Raw genomic sequence first — 14,384 nt, forward strand, 5'->3', positions numbered from 1 at the left:
CTGAGACGTCAAACAGGTTTTACACCACAGCCTCAAAGCTGATACAGGTAAGACTCCTCAGACTGGGTTTCCAGATCATGTGGAAGAAGTTTGGGAGGCCCAAATGTGCCCCATGACAGGAGTGAGATTTCAGCTTGTGATCCTCCAAGAGAGGGGGCTGCAGGCAGTGTCACCAGGGCCCCAGGGTGCTGAGGGGCACAGCACAGGTCAGGGTGCTCGGGACCTCCTGCAGCCCAGTTAGCAGCTCCATCTCCCAGTGACACTGCAGGGAGCTCAGCTGGGGTGGGTGCCTGTACCCAGTGCTGTGGACAGCAGCGCTGCAGGGATCAAACCTGGTGCCTACATCCCAAAAAATCCCATTCCAGGGCTGCTGCTGCCACCCACGGCCCCAGAACAGGCAGGCACAGCAGCTGAGCCATGCCCAGGGATGCAGCCTCATGATCCCTCTAATTTCTTCCTACAGACACAGAAGGAGGCAGGGAAAGAGCCCAAGGGTGACAGTTCTTACTGCATGGGGTAAAATCCAGGTCACCTGCACCTGCTTGGGCTGGGTTACACCAGGGAGCAAGCAGGATCACTTTCTTCTCAAGCCTGGCTAATCCTTTAAGGCCATTAAGTATTTCTGAATGTACCATGTGGAGTCACTGAGTTTCTGGATTCAGACACCAACCCGGGGTGAGCAGTGCCAAACCTGCTCTAACACCCAGCACTGAAGCCTGACCCTTTATAGCCCTGCAGCAGCCCGCACTTGGCCTGAATTCCCTGGAAGGGACATAGACTGAGAGATGAGGAGGATTATGGTGAAGAGGCTGTAGCGGAGGACAGGAAGAAGAGTGAAGACTCTGATATCTGCCATGTGGGTTTAGTACATGGTGACTTTTTATCCTTTTCTCTCCATGTACACACATTTTTTTCTGAAAACAGGAATTTTTCACAAGGAAAAGAAATCTTCAAGACCATATGGAAACATGCAACTTGACTTCCAGAGAAAAGATAGCCAGAGGTTTCTGAAAATCTTCCCAGGAATGTGTCTGCAAAAGGATCTAAATAATAGAAACCATTCCAATACCTAACCCTAATTGCAATTTTTGCCTGAACTAGAAACTAAATTGATCCCATGAGCTGAGAATTATGAAGAAAAGGTGTCTCCAACAGTCTGAAACCTGCTCTATGCACACAAGCTGTACTGGGAACAAAATGGCCAGAAAGGCCACTCTAGAAACATCCAAAGTTTATTTTTCTCACTAAAGAGAACAAAGTTTATTTTTCTCAAAAGAATATTTTCTACATTGGCCCTAAGAGCAAACTGATGTGGAAAGGTCATGCTCCTTCTCAACTCTGAGTCAGCCACTTGTCCTAATAGATTGAATTAAAATCTCTGCAGTCCATTCGTTCATCCACTGGGATGTATAAATCTGATTACTGTGAATGAAAGTAGCAAGATGCTCAAAAAAGTTAATATACCCTCTTTATAATGTGTTCCTATATGATGCATTACATGTTCTGAAACCACTTTCTGAAACATCATAGAAAACCTGCCATAAATACAGCCCTTTTCTGTAACATTTTAAAAGCATTGGAATGGCATATAAATCACAGGACAGTGAGACTCTGAGGATGAGCATTGTGAAAGCTTCTTATCCTTGCTACAATCCATTAAAAACAAATCACAAATTCTGAAGTAGTACATATGAGGATCCTCTGAGGCCTAAGATCAAAGGGCACTTACATGCTGAACATGCATTGATCAAACCTGTTAACTCTGTTTACCCTTGAGTGCAAATCTTGTCCACACAGGAGCAGGGAGCTGTAAAATTAAATTATTCAGCTACGAGAGGCATTCACATGAGACCTTACTCAAAAGATACTAAACTAAAATTTGCTACCTAGCAGGACTGTTCATTGGGTGTTTTTGTGAAAGCAAGATGTGTAGAGAGGAGTGAGATAGACTGATACCCCATTTAGTTTCTGAGGGGAAAGAACATAGTAGATCTGAGGGTATTTTTACACGTTGTGTGTGTTGATTGAAGCTGTGGTAAAGAGCTGCAGCTTAAGGGGACATCATGTTCATTCCAGTTAAAAATAGAGATTTGCAAAGAGGAAGACTTAATGTCTCTCTTAAGTGTATTTTTTCCCCTGTAAAATAGGCAGTTATTTGGCTTCTGAGCTACACCCACCATATAGATGTCATGACACTGAATTTTGGTCAGAGATCACCATGAATTAAATGTTAGTGGGTTGTTCTGCATAACATCAACAACATTATGTACTACAGAAGATATTTTCCTCATGATTACTTTGATTTTATAACTTTTTTTATATCTTATTGAGCTATTTTTGAAAAGCCAATATAATCCTGTTTAGGAGTTCTGCTTAAAACTGATGTTCACTGCATGTTGTATTTGTAATAGAGCAGCAATTAGTAGTTAGTTTTTACATTGTCTCTTCGAGAAGTCCCACTGTATTTTTATGTATGTATTATGTATGTTTTATGTATGTATTTTTTTATGTATGCATTTATGAGAGTAAATGTCTAAGTCTATTTTCTTGTCTCTTTTCTTGTTTTTATTTTACATGGAATCAATTATGACCCTGTTGAATAATTTGTCTTGTTATTTACTCTGATGTACTTCCATCAGAAAAAAAGGAAGTCATTAGGTAAATAGAGACAGCAAGTAGAACTTTCATGAAAGTCAAATGACATCTAGATCTTTATAACATTCTTTACACCTCTTCTTTGGAATAAATGAACTATCATTTGTTTACCAGTGCTCTTTCTCAGCCAGTGTTTTTTGTACTATAAGTAATCTGAATTTCTAAATAAATATCCCTCTGAAAAGCCTCATGAGGCAGAGAAAATACTTGTACAACAGTTTTCAGGCTTCAGAGAGTAGGAACTACAGAAAGAAGGTGAAAGTGGCCAGACTCAGAGGAAAGGGAATTGAATGAAGGACAGGTATGTTTTCTTACTAAATAATAGTCATTTTCTCCCTTTCAAAACAGTTTGGTTGGTTGTTTTTGGTATCTTTTTTTTTTTTTAATATTATAACAGAAAAGCTTCAAAGCTCAGAAAAACAGCTTGTTTTTTGAAATAAAATATTTTGATAGATCCCAAATATTCCCCTTGTCAGGTGTGAAGATATACCAGCATCTGTTAAAACTAGAAAGAAAAAGAAAGGCTGAAAACCTCAGAACCTTCCTGATGGGGAATACCCACTCTTTGCACAGCTCTAGGCAGCAGCATTTTTTTTTCTCAGAGTTGGTTTGGTTCAGCAGTGTTTTCCTAAGTCTGGCTCTGCACCAGCAGAGAGCAGTAGCAGCCCCATCATTAAGGGCTAAATCCTGCCGGGTGTGTGGGTTTTGTTTGATAAAGGGCCACAGTGGGGGCTGGGGGCACTAATTGACAAGTGGCACCCAGAAAACTCTCTCAGAATCAGGTCCACTTGTCGTGCCTCATTTCTCCCAGCTCAGGGGCTGCACAGGTACAGGTATTTTGCTGTTCTCTTCTATGTTTTTTTTCAGATTGACAAGAACAGTGAGGAATTCTGCCCAAAGTATTTGCTTCAACTTACCATCTCTGAGCTCGCAAATAAGAAGGAGCTGCAGCTTTCCCCTTTCAATATTTAATATGCAGTTGCTTTTAATTTCTGCTTACTGAATTTAGGTTTATTGAATTTTCTTTCATAAAACAATGTTTATATAAATATACATTTGTGTTTATATCACAACAATATTTCTACTATTTATAAAGACTGTTCAAGCAAACATAGACTTTCTAGTTCCACCAGGCCCCAGTAAATGCCTGTTTACATTATTTCTGTGATCTGTAGCAACTGAGAACCCAGCTGAGCCCCTGCAGATTTACAAGCCCAATGGATCCTTGAGGTTAAGATATCAAACATCCACTTGCTAATTGTGACATTAATCTCACACTGTCTGCTGCTGAGATGTTATTGCTGTACTAGTGCCACATTGCCATTTAAAGTCATTTCATCCTGTAGTGCAAGTCATGTGGTTCTGTCTGCTGGTACAGATCCAACAGATGGATTGAGAAGAAGTAAGAAGCAGGAAGCAAAATGCAAAGAGACTCATTGATTTTAAAGTATGGCATATTCAGAGGTTGTCTTTGCTTTCAGATTTCTTGGTTCTTAAGAACATAAAATAAGGTGGGGGCTCTCATATCCAGACCTGGGTGCAGGGGAATGCTGCAGTTTACACAGGCAAAGGGAATTGGACACAAATAAGCCGCTCTTGAAGCAAAATTCAGTCCCCTGAGTATAGTGGTGAAGTTCCCTACAAAGTGAGAGGAAAGACTTCAGCAAGTGAGCATGAGCCAGCATGCAGCAGCAGGAGCTCAGGGCAGTCAATAGGCAATCCTGTAGAGAAGGTTTTGGTGCAGAGAGATTGGCTTTTCTAAGCACAAGTGGGCATCCCGACACCTCTTTGAAGGAGAATCTGATACCAAAAAAGACCTTGTTACATAGGTCCTTTGTGGAAGGACTCAAGCACTTTGCTGCAAGTATTTAGCCCTTGATAGAACTGGAATCTTAAATGTTACTTGCTTCATAAATGTTTTCTGCAACAAGAATGGTATATAACAGGATTTGTGAAAATAAGTGAAATTGCCAACTCTGAATGTACCTCAAAGTTCCCATTTTCATTAACTGAATGCTAAAAGCAAATAATGTAACATCCACCTGATGACAGAGAACAGCAACATATCTTGGAGTTTATATATACAATCAAAATAAGTAAAAAAGCTGCACCCTGAGTGGTCATGAAGCCATTATTGAAAAAAGGTAACAGAGAACACATTTCTGAGGCAAAAGAGCATGTGGTATCTTAAAAGATAATTGCAAGAATATTTTCATAACAAAAAAAAAAATGCTTACATATACTTTTTTAGTGAAAGTTTGTATATCAAATTCTGACAGACATGAGGCCAAGAGAGGAAAGTTAGGAAACCTGCAGCCCGTTCTAGGGAAGCAGCTGCTTTCAACTGGAATTGAGTGAGAGTTGTCATGAGTGAAAAAATGTTAGCCAAGAAAAAACTTCCACTTAGCATCTTATAGAAGGTTCAGCCTGTTCTCTCTCTCTTCCTCCCTCTCTCTGGATAGTTTATTAGCAAGTGGATCTTTCCTGCTCAGGTGTAAACTGCCACAGGTCAGATTTTTTTAGCTTATAGAATAATTCTTCTTGTTAGTCTCCCTGTTTAGCTTCTACCTCCTCAAGGTTTCAGTTTTATGTAGCATTGTACAATACAAAAGAATAATGTTACAGTGCTGTGAAATGGGATTAATAATGACTCTTCAATCTGTCATGCTGAAAAGGAGGGTTCCTCATGAATAGGAGAGAGATTCAGTATTGCTAACATGGAGTTTACCTGGTTCATTAGCTTCACCTTCTTCCTCTGAGGAAAGTGATTTGCAGGGAAACCTTCTATACTTTGGCAATTTTGTTTGATAAGAGGAAAAAAAAATGCCATGTACTGAGGGCTGAACTTGCCTAAAGCATTTCCCAGAGAAGCATGCAGCCTTCAGTGGGACTGATTCACATCTCCAGTTCATTTTTCCAAGGATTTGTATGTACAATTTCCAAAAAGAAGTTCGAGTACAGCATTAGGATAATGTTTCCCCCCATACCTCATGACGAGCAACCCAAAGGCTTTTGGAACTTCAGGAAAGGATTTCTTTTTTCCCATTTTTCATAGGGGCAAGATGACCTGGATAATTTTGCTGACTATAATCACCTGATTATAATTGGCCATACCTAGCACTGATTATACACTCTCTGGAAATTATGTAACCCTAACTTTGACCTCTCCGCAGGCTAGCTGACTACAAGTGAGGTGAAGATGTTCAGCCAGGTCTCTCTGGGAAAGAAATGACTGAAGCAATCTTGGCCCACAAGATGAAGCTCTGTCACTGGACATAAGTCAGAACAGTGATGTGCCAAAATGTGAATGCATGCATATATGCAAGCATCTTTATATGAGCATATGAAAACTTTAAGGGTTGTTTTTGATATATTCGATTTCACACAGCTCTCCTGGGGAGAATTCCCAATCTCTCCATCTGTATGCAATATATATTCTCTCCCAAACAATTCTGAAGTGCAACATACCATTTTCTGCAGCTACAAAAAACCAGCACAGTTAGGAGGCTGCTAACCCAGCAGCATTTACAACATGAAGCTTCAAACTCATAATCATCTGAAAGCTTTTCTTAGCTGTAGCAAAGTGTTTCTTGTGCTTCTAGTAACCTATAATAAGGATTCAAACTTTATCCCCCAAAATTGTGGAGCAGGCATTTAAAGAGATAAAGCCATCATTTGCTGTAGAACTTTCTATTTAAAAGTACAGCATAGATTCATGTTTATCTTCCAGCTCACTGAAGACTGGGATTTTGTATGAACTTGTGCTGCTGGGAGAGGTAATGTTTATGAGTTTGTCTAGCTGCCACTATAAACACAGACCTGCCTTTGTGTGCATCAGGTCTTTATGCAACCACTGTGAGGGATGTGAGGTTCGCCTTCAGAAAGCAGCACAGGCCAGGGCTTTGTCTGGGAGGGTGGGGAAGGGATATGGGTGGTCTTTTTTCCTGGAAACTGATGGGCTTTTGAGATGTCAAGATGACACTGTTCTCCCTTCTCCCTCCCTTGCAGGCTCTTCAAAGAGAAGATGAATGTCTGCCCACAGCAACATTCATCACAATACAGACTTAGTGGCTGAACAGAGCATCTGATAAATTCAGCCTCCTTTTGGCTACAAAGAGACAGCACAGGAGCACAGGGGAATGGTAAAGGTGGTGACTGAAGAAATATCTCCCTTCAAAAGGAAAAACAAAAACCTAGGAAGGACATTTCTCCTTCCTCCTCATTTCTCCTCAGTGCACACAGGCTCTGTAAGAGGCAGTGAAAGCAACTGAACTCCTTGGGAGCAGTGTTACACTCCATCTCTTGAAAACTCCGTCAGAGGAGGGAGGATGGGGCTGGGAACTGACCCTGTGGGGGCCACAGGCCACTCTCAGGAGGGTCTGGGTTGCAGAGCAGTCCTTCAGCTGATCTTTGCAGCCTGACCAGGAGAAGGTTTCCCACAGAATGGCTCCTTCACCTTGGCCTCTGGTTGCTAATTTTAAAGGACTGATTCAGTTGTGTTTATTTTGACACATGAAACAAAAGTAGCTGGCAAATATCTTCGTCAGGGCTTCCTTCAGGTCTAGCACTGGGATAAGGTTAGCCATGTTGAGAATTCCTTAGAAAAATACCTTTGACATAGAGGAGACTGCTGAAGGGAAAGAGGCATCTCCTGCTCATTCTCCCTCTGTTTCAGTGAAGCACGGTAATTTTACCATTGTTACTTTTAAGAACAGGAGACTCTCTATATGTTCACTAAGGTGTCTTTCCTTTAGTGATTGCTGGAGTTAATGCCTCACACTAGTGCAGGATTTTATTTTAGACTTCAGGAACTACCTAAGAGTGATGTCTTGGGTAACCTTTGTTCAGTTGGTGAGATCCCTTATCACAGAGCACTGGTCACTGCCTGTCCTTATGTTGCAATACCCACCACTGCTGAAGCTGGTCTTTTAAATCCAAGCAGAATCAACAATTCACAAGAGGTTTTATAGGCAGTACACCACCTTTCATCTTCCCTGAGAGTTGCTTCCAAAAAAAAAGTTGGAGGGGTTTTTTTTTGTGAGTCCAGATGAACAAGAATTACAGCAGTACATCAATAGCACCAATCTGTAGCTCCATGGAGCTGAGAAAAAAAAGTATTTTTACTGCAAAATACTGGCATATCATTTGTCTAAAGGAAAGATGAAGTAATTATGCACTTTTACTATAGCCTGGGTGTTTAGGATGCAGAGGAACAGATTTTAAAAGTGCGCATCAGTCCTGCCTGCTCATGGAATGATGGTGATCAACAGTTTCTCCCAAAAATAGTTTCCCTGAATCTACTTAGAATTCCCCTAACATCAGCCTCAGATGTTAGGAGACAGTGAAAGCCCAGGTTAGTACACACTCTAGCGCCCAGAAACCCTGGTACAAATCTCAGCAGCTCTGGGACAACAACATAAATCATAATGGTATGGAAGCTGTCTCTGAAGGATAGACAGACAGTCTGAGCTGGAAGTGCTTTTGGCTGATACAAGTAATCAGTGCTATTCCTGTCAGTGATTATACCCAGTGCTGCCATTTCCAAAGGCAGCATCTATCAAAAATATTTTTAAATTCCTAATTTAGACTATTGCAGCTGGAAACATTTTAAGCAATCAATGTTTCTCCCTCTACAGATTAAGTCTGAGAAGGGAAATTGTTTTTCAAAAGAATTTCAGGATTTCAGTGTTTGACTTGATTCTGATAGGAATCAGTGTTCCAGATTTTTCTTTTAAGATAAGTCTCAAAAGCACAGAAACAAAAAGCTGGAAGCATTCTTAATGCTTACTTTTAGAAAAACTGAAATACTTTCATATTGACTTTTTAAGATATGTTATTTGGGTAGTTAAAAGAAAAGTCTTAGGAACTAAACAGAAACCAAAATATCTTGCTCTGAATCTTTCCAAATAAAATTACATTACTGGAATGTTTTCCATTGGAGGAGCTCTGGAGAGATCAATCTGATTTTACAATGTGTTTTAGATCCAGTTGAAAGCATATTCAGATGCAAATTCAGTCCATCAAAATTGCTCTCAGCAGCTCTACTTGGGATACAAAAGTTCATCTAATTGGCATCCACCAGGATGCTTATTTGCTCATTCAAGATGAGAGACCAATTCACAAAGCAAAATTACATCCTCTGAGTAGAATAGGAACCCTGACATGACACTCAGCTTTTCAATAAGTATTTTCAATGCAAATAAGGTCTCAAAGGACTGTTCTGAGAAAAAAGAAAAAACTCACAAAGAAATGAACAAGCTCCTTCTTGTCTCATTTGTAAAGTATATAGTATGACAGTTTGAATTACTAATATGAAGTATGAGCATAAAATATATTTTCTTAGAATTATAAGGACCTTTACACATTACTTCTCTGTCTCTCTATGCAGTGAAGATGCAAACAAAGCACTGTTGGTAGCTTCATTCATTTTGAAATGTGAATGGAGGCAAGAGGGCTTTATCCTGTTACTCTGGCCAGCAGCAGAGCAGGGGCTGACTGAGGTAAAACTTTAATCAAAGCACTCTCAAGGCAGCATAACTTATTTTGAGCATTTTTTAAATGAGTTTCACATCATATAAAATGTGACTAAAGGATCTGTTACACAATGACTTGTGATTATCTTGCCACTTCTGGTCGGTGTCTATCTTTCTGTGTATGACAGACCTAGTGCTGCAGGCAGTATTGCTAAGTATCTTACATTTAAGTGGCATTTGCAATAAAAATAAAGCAGACAATGCTTTTCTGGGAGGGGGTACTCAGCTGCCAAAGAACTTCTTGAGTTGCTACATCACACTTAACCTTGTTGCTATACTTAAAGAACCATTCCTTATATAAATACCCTATAAATACCACAGATATCAGCTCGTTCCCCGTCGTCACAGTGAGACTCAAAGCAATGCATAAACAGAGCAGAAAGCAGACTGGAGAATGAGGTGTTGCATCCATGATAAATCTCTAAACTCTCCTTCTTGGCGCACTGACATTTTTAGAAGACTCCATGCTGGCTGAGATAAAGTCCATATTTTGTTGATGGGAGAAAAAAGAGTTGCTATTTCTTCTTGCTTAGAAGACATTTAGATGGTGTGCTGACAGACAAATTAGAAATGCCCACATAGAGCAAGAGAAAGAGTGAAAGACTGCAGAACTTGGGCTCTGAAATTAATTGTAACATAATAGGAATATTAGATCACTGCAATTTTTTTTCTCTGTTACTATTTGCTGGATTCTTTCATGGGGCAGAAATTTTTAGGATGTGGTCCTGTTTTTCCTTTTCCTCAATCTCACATTGTTATCTGAATCACTTGTCAGTCACCCATCATGGGTAGTCACCCATCATCTTGGGGATCTGGTTTGTGCTGCATAAACTGCACTGCCTAGGAGGACTATTCTGGGCATGGTGACAAATGAACAGCTATAAAGTCTGAGTTCATTGCTGATGTCACTTTATAGCCAGACTGGAGAAAGAATGTGAAGCTGACCTTGCATCAAAGTGTTTCAAGTTTATTGATGGTTTTATTTTCATGCAGTTTACCCGGGAAATTTGCTGTTGCAGTATTTTCCTTAGGCAGAGCATGCTGTGAGCACAGCCTGCTGCCTTTTCTCATCATGAGCAGCCCCCAGGGCTATGCTGGAGGCACAGAGCCATCCCAGGACCTGCCACCTTCACTCCTGTGTTTTCCCTGAGCTCTTTGCAGCCCTGCACGTGGGCTCCAGCTGCCATGTGCACTGGCAAGGTGCTGCCATTCCCTCTACACTCTGGTGTAAATCCCAGATGGTTCCAGTGGATTTGGGAGATTTGTTTTGGATTTACACTGAATTTGCTGACAGGGTGTGCTCCTTAGCCTTTAGTCTAAAAAAGGGGTACAGGAAATAGATCTCTGAGGAAAGCTCAAACAGGTGACAAACTTTGTATAATATTTACATATTTCCCATTGATTTTTATGGGATGGCCCACATGTACAAGCATGGATGAACATGCATTTTCAGGCATAATCTCTTATGTGCTAAAGCATAGGTAAAATGTTTATATTTGCAAGACAGAAAGCAGATGACACTATCATTTCAAATCAAAAAAAGCAGGGCAAATAATAAAAACGCTTTTTAAATTGAGAAAATATTTTACATAAAATTATCTGAAATCTTTAAAAATATTTTTATACAGTAAATTAAAAAAAATGTGACATCCTCGCAACCAAATTCTTTCCAAGCTTCTGCAGATCTCAAGGTTTGACCTCTGTCTTTCCATTTCAGCTATCAGAGTTTCAGTCACTATGAAGACCCAAAGGTTTTTGTAGGCATCAGGGACTTTCTATGAATTATTTCTTGCTTTCTTCAAGAACTTTGAAAGCTCTTTTGTGAGGAAAAGGATTTTTTTGTATGTTTGTTTTGTTTAAGTCTATTTGAAGCTTGAGAAAATAACAATGGAAACAAAAAAAAAGATCCAGTCTTACTTCAGTTTAGGGCACTTAAAAAAAAATAAATCCTCTGTTAGGTGATTATTTTTATCGTTAACACACAGATGTGTCATAATTCTATGAAATTATTGTTTCCAAAATAACTTTTGTCTAGAGTGTGATACTGGCTACCAAAGGAACACAATGAATAAGAGAAAATACATCATGATAGAATTTTTTCACATTCATATTTTCCATGACCTCCAAACTGCACAAGCAAACACATGCACACAGAAAAGTACAGGTCACAGACCGTAAAGTGAAAACTGATGCTCTGCCTGCTTTATAAGAAGGGGAAAATAGTGCTTGAATCAGAAGCACTCTCAAAACCAGCAAAACTTTAATTGAAAATAAATGGTGAAACATCTAAATGAAGTAAAAAGACACACAGGGTGTTTCAGAGAACAAAAGTCATGCAGGCATCCCTGTCATGTGGGAGGGGTGCAAGGGAGAAGGGGGTCATCTGTGTTCTGGACTGTCATGATGAATACCATTCATCTACTAAAATTCCCCTCTAGCTGATTAATTAGGTCACACTTTTCAGCAAATGATCTCTATTCACACGGCTTCCAGATCTGAAATTGGCTTCTGCCTGTTTTATGGATGGGGGAACACTGTCAACTGCACCTGCATTTAAGAATATACCTTACAAATTAAAATATTTCTTTGTTTTTCTGAAAAACAATATCCTTAGGTATGATTTTAAAAAATAGCCTCAAAGTCTGAGAGAGGATCCAGTCTGCCTTGTGATCTGCCTCATTAGGGACACCTCCAAATATGAAAAATTGGAAGAAAGCATGCCATGGGCATGTTAGTCCTGCTGTTGTCCTTTGTAGCTCTTCTTTGACCTCCTCTCAAGGTTAAAATCAGTATTGGAGTCAAGCTTCTAATTTAGGTAGAGGCTGGTCTGACCCAGAACAGCCGTTCTGTTTCCCAGCATGAAGCCTGGTCCAATCAATGGAACCAGCCTTGCTAAGTTCAGACCTTCTCAGAGCAGATATCCCACAGGAATCACTGACTCTGCTGTCCTTCCTACAGGCCAAAAATCACTGAATGAGACTTCAGCTGCTAATTTCAGGTTCTGAAAAGTTCCATGCCTGAGGCTCCTCTGCTGTGCTGGTGAAACCTCTGCTGCTCGGTGTTGATGCTGATCCCTCGTGCCATTCCCCTGCTCACTGATACAAGACAAAATGTTTCTGGGCAAGGAATTGATCTAATGGTGAGTCAAGAAAGCACTAGGAGCAAAGTCTAATGCAAATTGATGCTTTCCATATCTGTCTGATGGTTATGACTATCATGTTTCCCATTAACTTGTCTGTACGTGTATAAATTTTCATTAGTATAAATGTGCATGCATCAAGCACTAATGAATTTATCTGAAAAGATAGAAAGATATATAGATATATATATATAAAGATAGAAAGATATATATACAGATAGATATGTAGACATATATTTTTATATGAAGGTATCTGCTTGTTATGGTTTTATAAGATAAACAATAGTTTTATGGACTTTGTTTTCTATTGTGGTTCATTTCCTAGAATCCAGTGCTCATGAGTGAATTGTAGAGTCCACAGAATGGGATTCCTTCATATTCCTATCACCCATTATGTCTAAACGAGAAGAGAAGAGAAGAGAAGAGAAGAGAAGAGAAGAGAAGAGAAGAGAAGAGAAGAGAAGAGAAGAGAAGAATAAAAAAGAGAAAAGAGAAAAGAAAAGAGAAAACTTGAGTTGGGCTCATATAAATATTCAACTAAGTTCTAAACTGATTTGTTAGAAAAAAAAGTGGAACAGCTTTCTCTCTTTTATGACCACTTTCATTTGGAAAGTCCTGTTTTCACTCTTCACAGAGTAATTAGTAGACTTCAGTAGAAAACAATACTACTATTGCATATTGAATTCATAATATATGATCTTAATTTGAATTTAAATTGGTTTTCTAAAGGTGAATTCACTTTTCAGTCTGATACATTTGGTTCTCAGAGTACAAGGGCTTGCACACTTCATTTCTCATTACAGAACTGGGGTTTTAGTTAAGGTTTTTTTTCCTTTGTAGATGAAAAGAAAGAAAAATGAAACAAAGCACACTTCACTGGAATAACTACAATGATGTGAATGATGCCACAGGAGACAGAGATCACAGTTCTAGTAACATTTCACTTAGGTCCTACATCTTTATTATACTCTACTATAGAAAAAAGACTTTAATGAGTGTGACTTCCTACCAGATGAGTTTTTACCCAGTGTATTTAACATTTTCTCCTAATCATTAAAGAGCTACTGCCATTAAATAGTTCCTGGCATGTTTTTGGTTCTTTGAATATCAAGAGCAGGATCTCTGTGACAATTTTTATTCAAGGTTCATTTATGTGTAGTTTTCATTCACTGCCAGAATTTCAAGCTGTGGTACAGACACTATTAGGAGCAAGGTATACCAGTATGCAAAAGGCCATCTGAAGAGCTGAATTCCTCTTTCAGGGCAGGAATACAGCTGTTTTATCATTCTTCACCAGTTTCAGCTAGGGGAAAAGATGACATAAGGTACTGACTATTTCATTTTGCTCTAGTCCAGATGCAAAGTGGCTCAGTTGAGATAAGAAGAATCAGATTCTCGCTCTTTTCAATTTCTATTGGTAAGAGCAGGGTTTAAACTGTTTCTTACTTCCCATCTCCCTGTAAAAGTATGGAGACCTTTTATTCTTATCAGTAGGTTAAAATCAAAACAACACCAAGATATGATAGAGAAGAAGGTCACAGTCTAAAGGTTTTCATTGACTAAGCAAAATCGTCTAGAGCAAAGCAAAATTAAGTCATCAAATATCCTGTAACATTTCTTGTGTTGGAAAGATAAGTCATTTCAGCATAATTTCCCACTGGAAAAGGAAAGTCTCTTCAGACACAGTAGGGTTTTTCACTCTGGCAGGAGATACCAGTGTAGCAATAGTTGCAAGACAATCATCCTGAAGATCCCTAAACAAACAAGGTAATGAAGAGAGACAGTAACAGTGTACTACACATCACAGTAGTTTCATTGTTTGTGCTAGTGGGAAATATTGCTCAGTCTGCAGATGCCTCCTCATTCCATTACATTTCTCAGCAATATCATGTACTCCTTGGGCAGAGATCTTGACCTGCAGTTCCGTCTCAGATCCTAAATTCCTAAAAATTGTCTTTAGGTGAGTTACATCTTATGTCTTCTTTGGTCTCAGAAAAGAGAGAGAGAGAGAAATGCATATTAGATTTAAGATAAGCAAGCTAATCAGTTCCCAGTCT

Source organism: Corvus cornix, chromosome 1A (genome assembly GCF_000738735.6).
Source record: "Corvus cornix cornix isolate S_Up_H32 chromosome 1A, ASM73873v5, whole genome shotgun sequence".
NCBI lineage: Eukaryota > Metazoa > Chordata > Aves > Passeriformes > Corvidae > Corvus > Corvus cornix.